This window comes from Meleagris gallopavo, chromosome Z (assembly GCF_000146605.3).
Source record: "Meleagris gallopavo isolate NT-WF06-2002-E0010 breed Aviagen turkey brand Nicholas breeding stock chromosome Z, Turkey_5.1, whole genome shotgun sequence".
NCBI lineage: Eukaryota > Metazoa > Chordata > Aves > Galliformes > Phasianidae > Meleagris > Meleagris gallopavo.
The window spans coordinates 21,851,666-21,858,965 of record NC_015041.2 but is presented as its reverse complement, the minus strand read 5'-3'; positions in this window follow the sequence as shown (position 1 = coordinate 21,858,965).

Here is a 7,300-nt window from a genome sequence, read left to right as displayed (position 1 = left end):
AATCAAATATAGTCTTTTACATATTAAAGAAACAGAGTATTCCAACCAACATGTGATATTTTAAGAGTATGTTACACTCCTCTATGACCAGCAGACATGCCTTAAAAATCCATTCTACTCTTCTTCATACTCAATTTCTATCAAATTCATCCACTTAGGAAATAACTAAGAGGTCATTAAGTCATGTTTCCAAGATCAAGTAAGCAACACAAATGCTGAGATACACTCTTTTGCTGCAGAGATGTTACCCCTCTGTGAGGTTGGAGCTGAATGCTTCTAGGAACCTGCTAGATAATAGTTGGAAGTCCAACCATGGGTGATAATTAGCTTAAATCTGTGTGTCTTGAGAGTGTTTCTGCAATTTCAGTCTGTCTTGTCTGAGAGGGAGGAAATGTCTTTTCTCTGAAGAAGGGGTCGCTGGCATACATAGGGTTTGCCGTGGGCCAAAGAAGTGAGGGGATTCAGATCCACAAATGCAAACAAATAATATTGCCTTTTACCAGATACGAGGAGACTGCAAGCGAGGGTTTTGACACTCCAACCATTCAAACACTCCAACTAGACTTAAAGGGACGTTAGAAACTCACGTTTTACCCATCTATATGGGATCCTTCTTACTCTATTGTTCAGGTGATGAATCCATGATGTAGACAAATACAAAATAGCACCAGCCACCACCATTAGATACAGACTTACTTCATGCTCCATCTTGCCACAATGTCCACCTGGAGTAGGATAGCCAGGTTTCCAGACCTTTGGCCTCAGAGCAGCTCATGTAGTGCAAAGATCCAGCAGTAAGTACCTGAGTGTTTTCAGTTCTTGTGACTATGTTGTAGCTCGTGCCATTGACTGCTGGAGTCAGGTTGTGCAGTTCTACAGTTCACTTCTTCAAGGAGAACCTCACAAGACTGGGAAGGAGAGGAGAAAGGTGTTGAATTGTCTTTAACTGAAGCAAAGCTTAGTTGTGACTTAGAAAAATTTTCAGAGAAATAAGACTACCTCTTCTTCTCTAGCTTTAACACCTAAATGGGCAAAATGAATGCTTGGTTCTCCTGTCTGGTCTGAGCCATAATGAAGGGTATAAGAGTTCACATAATTGCATGTTAACACTAATGATGGGGAGAGATTACCCACATTTTTCTAACTGCAAGAATTTTTGCATGTAGTTGTACTTTTTGGCAAAGATTAAGGTCAGTTCTCATTTTTTGTCACTCTAGGCTCATAATGCCCTAAATTAAAGTAAGGAAAGACTTTAACACTAATTCAGTGGATTGGAAATGTGGTTTGTGTATTTCCATTTTAATGCTTTGATTTGTCACATTACAAAGTTTATTTGTACTTGAATGATCCCATATCTGCTTGCAAGAACTCTGTGGCCTTGTGTAACTGATATCATCAAGAGTTTTCTAATGTATATTATGAAGAAAAATGCTTTTTTTGTGTGTGTATATTGTGTTTGTCTTAAATTTATTTTTTTTTTAATGTATCGTCCTACATACAGTCGTGTTGCTGTGTCTCCCTTTGCAATACGTATTAATTTTACTTCTACAATGCTCATTTATCCTTTTATATGTTTGTTGAAGGACTAAGGAAGAAGATGCCATAAAATGGAATAATGCCTTCCTGAAAGTCTTGCCATAATTCATGAAGAAAATGAACAGAATTTTTTTTTTAATCTGACAATACAAATCACAGGCAGCTCTGATCTTAAGTGGGGTGTGATGGCAATAGAAGCCCCCAGGTGGCATTCTAACCTTGTTTTTCTAAAATCATTTGTTTTCATAAGGAATAGATCTGATTCTTTTGTTTAAAAAGATATTTTCCTCACCCTCATGGTAGATTTGGACAAAGAAATTAAAGCTGTAGTCTGCTTCTTTTTTTTTTAAGTTTCCAATTTCGTGTATGTTTTAATAATTTAAATTCAGTGGCCTTAAACCCAGCTTGACATCTGATAGACATTTAATGGAATCATGTAAATTTTACTATATTCTAGATACTGAAGTCTGTAAGCTGATGATGTCCTGCAACAGCTATTCAATAAAAGATACCATTCAAATTTTAGAGATCACTATTACATTAAAATTAGTTACATTTCAACAACTTTACAAGAAAAGTTAAATCCAATTAAGACTAATACGTTACAACACGTGGATATTAACTTATGCCAGATCATGATGAAATTCAGACAGAATTTGATACTATGGCTACATGAAACCAGAGGGATTCTGTTATGGTTTACGTTCCAATCCAGAAGCACAAACAAGAAGCTTGACTTGCTCCTTCCTAACTTAGGCACTTAATGTAGGTGCTGCAGGTGTTCGTGGTTTTTCTTTTTCTTCAGCTCTCTCTGCCATCAGAGGAAAAAATGTACCACAGAGACTGACTTTGGCCATTCCAGGCACATTCTTGTGCAAGTTGATTCCTCCTGAAGTATTTATGCCCCTGTCAGTTTTTATATTCAAAGGCTGGAGCTTGATGCTGAGCAGTGAAAATGCCCTTTCTTTTGCTTTTCCCCTTTCAGCCATTTCACACCCTGTCATTACTTTGCTGGCAAACATTTACTTATATTCTTTCCCCACACTTTACTGAACTTATGGGAGAAATGTCTGTGAAGAGAAAATGTCTGTGTCTCTTTAATCCTTTCTTCCAGTTCTCACCCATAACTTCCCCACTAACTGCTGGGCTGGTGTGCTGCATGTTGTCCTTACAGCACTGACCATAAGAGTCACCGAGTCACACACCCCGTGCTGCACTTTCTGTGTCTCTCTGTGGTCTCCTTGCTTGTATTTCTCTTATAACCTTTTTGAAAGGTAGACTATTTAAATTTGTTTTTGTGCAGCACTTGGATGAAAGGAGTTCTAGAACCTGCTTAGGATGCCAATGGGATACACAAAAGAAGAAGCACGAATACACAGCAATCATATTTAATAAAGCAAACAGAGCTAATCTAAATTACTGCTTAAAATACATTTGTGCATGAGTCATAAATAAAAATAAGCCTACATGATGCCCTCAAAATCTTTCAGAGCACACTGCTGGAGGATACAGTAAGTCAGATTATCATCAACCATACTTTCTAAAGCAAAATTGCTGCAGCAACATAAGGCTAGTGGTAGCCATGAGATGCAGAAGAAAAGTTTAAAGATCAAATCTGTGTCTGCTCTTTTGTGTTTCAACCTTAAAAATCTCAGTAGCTCACCTGAAAAGTAATTTCACTATCAATTAAGAAGCTAGGCTTTATTTTGTTTTAGTCAGTTGCAGGTGATTTTATTACTGAGCTTTGGACTGGACCAATGAAGAATTCCTTTGATTTTGAAACAATGTCTTGTGTACTTGTGAACAAAATTTACAAATAACCCTTTTTAGACAGTCTCGCTCTGTGTATATAACATTTCTATTATCTTCCTCCTTGCCAATAACAATTTTTCATGCTCTGTTGTCTGGTGGCATATGTACTTGAGTATTAAGCAGAGATTCATAATTTTAACACGTAAGTCCCTGCACAATAAGTGCGAAAAGGACCATAGCTTGTTCTTTCTTCCCTAATTCAGAAGTGGCTGAGAAGATTCTTGACCCTTAAAAATAAATAAATAAATAAAATTACTCTTCAGAGGAAAAGCACAGTCTGAGAGCTGATCGAAGTAAAATTTCTTCTGTGTACTGAAGAGGTCCAAAATGGAAAAGCAATGAACCCTAGACGGGCAACAGCAAAAGTCTTCAATATTTACATCCCGGTAAGTAACAAAGATGTGAAATCTGGCTGCTTCTTGTTGGACTTGGAGGGCCTTGCCTCAGAAGAAGTTCTTGAGCATATGAATACATTGGCAATGTAAAGTAAGTCTGCAAATGATTTATACAACTTCCATGGTAGGATACTTCTAGTATATATATGGATCTATAAAGACCAGTGTACAGGATAGTAGCAAGATTTCACTCAGTGTTATGTACCAGTCTGGTCATCTAGACAGATTAATGCCATAATGTGAGCTGGACCATAAGACCCAAGGCTGATTACAGCAAATGACATCTGAAGTTTATTTCAGCCAAGCACAAGCAGAAAGGGGAGAACAACTCTTCCTGGATTATCATGGAGACACTAGAAAGGAGAAGAAAAAGCTGATGTTGTATCAGAGTGAGTGGTCATTGTGCTGTGAATAAATTTGTACTAGGATGTGGAGGGTTTGTTTGTTTGTTTGTTTGTTTGTTTGTTTGTTTGTTTGTTTTTTAAATAAATGCAAAATTTCAGTGGGAGAAGCCCCTAAGTCAATAACCTGCTGTGTAACGGCACATAGTCAGACTAGGAAAAATGCCTGAAGGGACAGAGTTGGCTACTCTAGGAAAGTCCTTTCCTAAATGTATCTTCTCACTCACCAGGCTGGGATAAGGCCCTTAGGCAACAACCTCAGCCATAGGATCAGATGGAAATAAAAGATATATGCCTTGCTCCAATCTCTAAATGAGAGAGGGAATGATGTGGACATTTCAACATTCATTTGACAAATCCAATCTAGCAAAATACTTTCATCACGTTTCCAATGTGTGTATCTGAGTTGTCCGACCGAAACAGTAGAAGGTAAATTTCTATTTTAAGCACATTGAGCTCTATGTGGGTCACATGCTGATACTAGTTTTCAAGTAGAGCATCATTTACCCTATTCAAGAGGAGTCTTCCCACATAGAACAACAGAATAAAGACAAAGTCTTTAAAATATTTTGGTATTTCATCCACTCATTCAAATTAAGCTACAGGATAGCAAGTAACTAAATACCTAGAAGAGTAAAGGTTCCATCACAGAAAGCAATCACCAAACCCAAACTTAGTTCCACAATTCCAGTTAAGAAATATGTTGAAGTGTATGTTACACGTGCACTATACACTGAGATTTTTTCTTTCACATTTCAGTCTACACATTTCGAGAGAAAATGTCATTCAATTTTACATAATAAGTTCAGAAAAATTATAATTGATGAGCCATAATGATTTAGAAGATTGGCTAGGGAACAGTTCTTTTCTACACATAACATGGTTAAAAAATATTACTATATTAATTCATAGTATGTCATTAAATGAAATGGTTTTCTCATTCTGATTCCCTTCCCTGTATGAAACCACTGAAATGCCACCAAAGACAGCAGTACTAGACCATATACTTTGCACCTTCTTCATGCAAATTGTCCCTTGAAGTAATGAGTAAGCTTAAGTCAGGGGAGGGCCTCATTTTCTCCGCACAACTGAAAGTTGTAGAGAGATGTTTTCAGGGCTAATTTTTGCCAGAAAAGTCTAAGTGGTGCAGAAGAGTGTGTCTGAGCACCAGCTAAGTGGTTGCGTCACCTGTTCTGTTGCTATGCTGGCCTTCCTCACTACTCCTTCAAGAAATTTGCCTTCATTGTTTTCCAGTACAAGTTGGGGCAGAGGCTGCATTTGAGCTGCAGAGAAAGTTGGGTAATAGTTGCCATCTTCCACTTGGTGCACAAATGATTCCTGAGAGGGTGTTCTCTTATAGCGTTCTCTTCATCACCACAGTGGCAAAAAATGGCTTGAAGGGCACGGGCCAATATGTGATGAAGATCGTCTCCCATATGTGGTCACTGGCAGCACTGGAACATCCAGGTCAGCTTTCGAGCTCTGCTGATGGTGTATTTGATACCAACACTGCTACCACACACTCTCTTCCCCGTGACAGCCTTAGGGTGAGGTTTGGATGCCCAATGAACTGGATGACCTCTTTCTTTTTTCAGGTTGGATTAGAAACAAACTCTCTGATAACAACATTTTGTGAAGCAAAACTGTTTAACTGGATTTGTGATAGAAGGCTCTTCTTGTGCCACAGTTTTAGATACTTATTTACTCCCCTTGTCTGCTCTCCTCTTGGCTGCAGGCAATGGGGATTGTTTTCTCTGGCCTCAGACAGCCAAGAGGTACTAACAGCTAAACGAATACAACGTTACAAATCCAAGGCTTGCAGCTCCCTGTAGGCAGACATCCCCACCTTTGCCAGACGGCTCAGCTCCTGTTGTCATCTCCCAAGTTAGACAAAGAGCCTGTCAAAGCCAAACAGATTGGTACATTCAACAAAATCCCCTCTGACCCAGTCTTTTTTCTCCAGAGGCTTCAGCTTCTCTCAGCTTTTACATCATTAGCACTCTAAGGGCAGGCAGGGGGTCATTTCTAATTTGTGAATGCCCTTGGATGGCAAGCTGGGATTTTAATTTGTTTACCTTGCATATTAAACAGGACTTTCAAAGGTACTGTCAATAAATCCTCTATGAATAGGGATCTTCATTCCAAACCTAGTAGTTACTTTAACTTTTTTGTTTTGATTAAAGGAGAGAAAAAATTTCCTTGAGGGCAATCTCATTTACCAGGCACAGTGCCATCACCAAAATCCCCAGAGGATGGAGGGCAAACCTCAGGCTTTGTGATGTTAGGGAAGAGTGCTGCTTTGCAAAGAAGGGGTCAAACTAAGCCACTACTTCAGACCCAGAAGTGGGCACTCAGCTTATAGGCATGCGGTAGTGAGAATAAAACTAAAGGAAAAGCAACATAGATCAACACCCTGAGAGGTCAGCTCTGGGTGGATCGGCTGCAATGACAGAAGTAAATACTCTCTGCTATCCCCTTCTGTTTTCAAGACCCACATGTAGTTCGTTGCATGGTATCTTGTCAGTGTGCTTCTCCCTCCTCTTTCTTCTCCAGGATAAAACAGGAGCTTTTATTTACTTCTCAGCTTTTCATTTCCAAAAATACTTTTATTAAGCTTACAGGGCAAAAAGGGGAATGTTTCCATATGGTCAAACATAAAACAATGCATGGTAATCGATCAGTATCTCTCTTTCTGCATGATGTGTGGTATTACAAGGCTACTGAGCTGCAGCACTGGTGTCATAAACAGAGACAGGTGATATTCAATGGTTTTGGTTCACAGAGTTTGAGCTAACCTTGTTCCCACTTTCAGCTCCTGTGAAGTTTGCTGACATATATGGATATGACCAGATCTGAGGACGTTTTTTTAAAGAAAACTTACGTGAAATCACCTGTGCTCAGTTTCTCGTGGAAGCTGTGGGAAAGCTGTCAAACTTTAAATAATATGTCGTAAAAGCGCTATTTGAAAGAGGGGTAGTCAAACTTTTCCAGTTTTGCTCCTTCTTAGTCTGAGAGTTCAAAATGGTACTCATCCATCCAAAAGATGCAGGAATGAAGAGAAATCTTAAAGGACCGAAGAGATGCCTGTAGACCACACATGAGTGTGAGGTAAATTGGCCTCTGGGTCATTTTACCCTAGAAAATACCAAAGGGAAA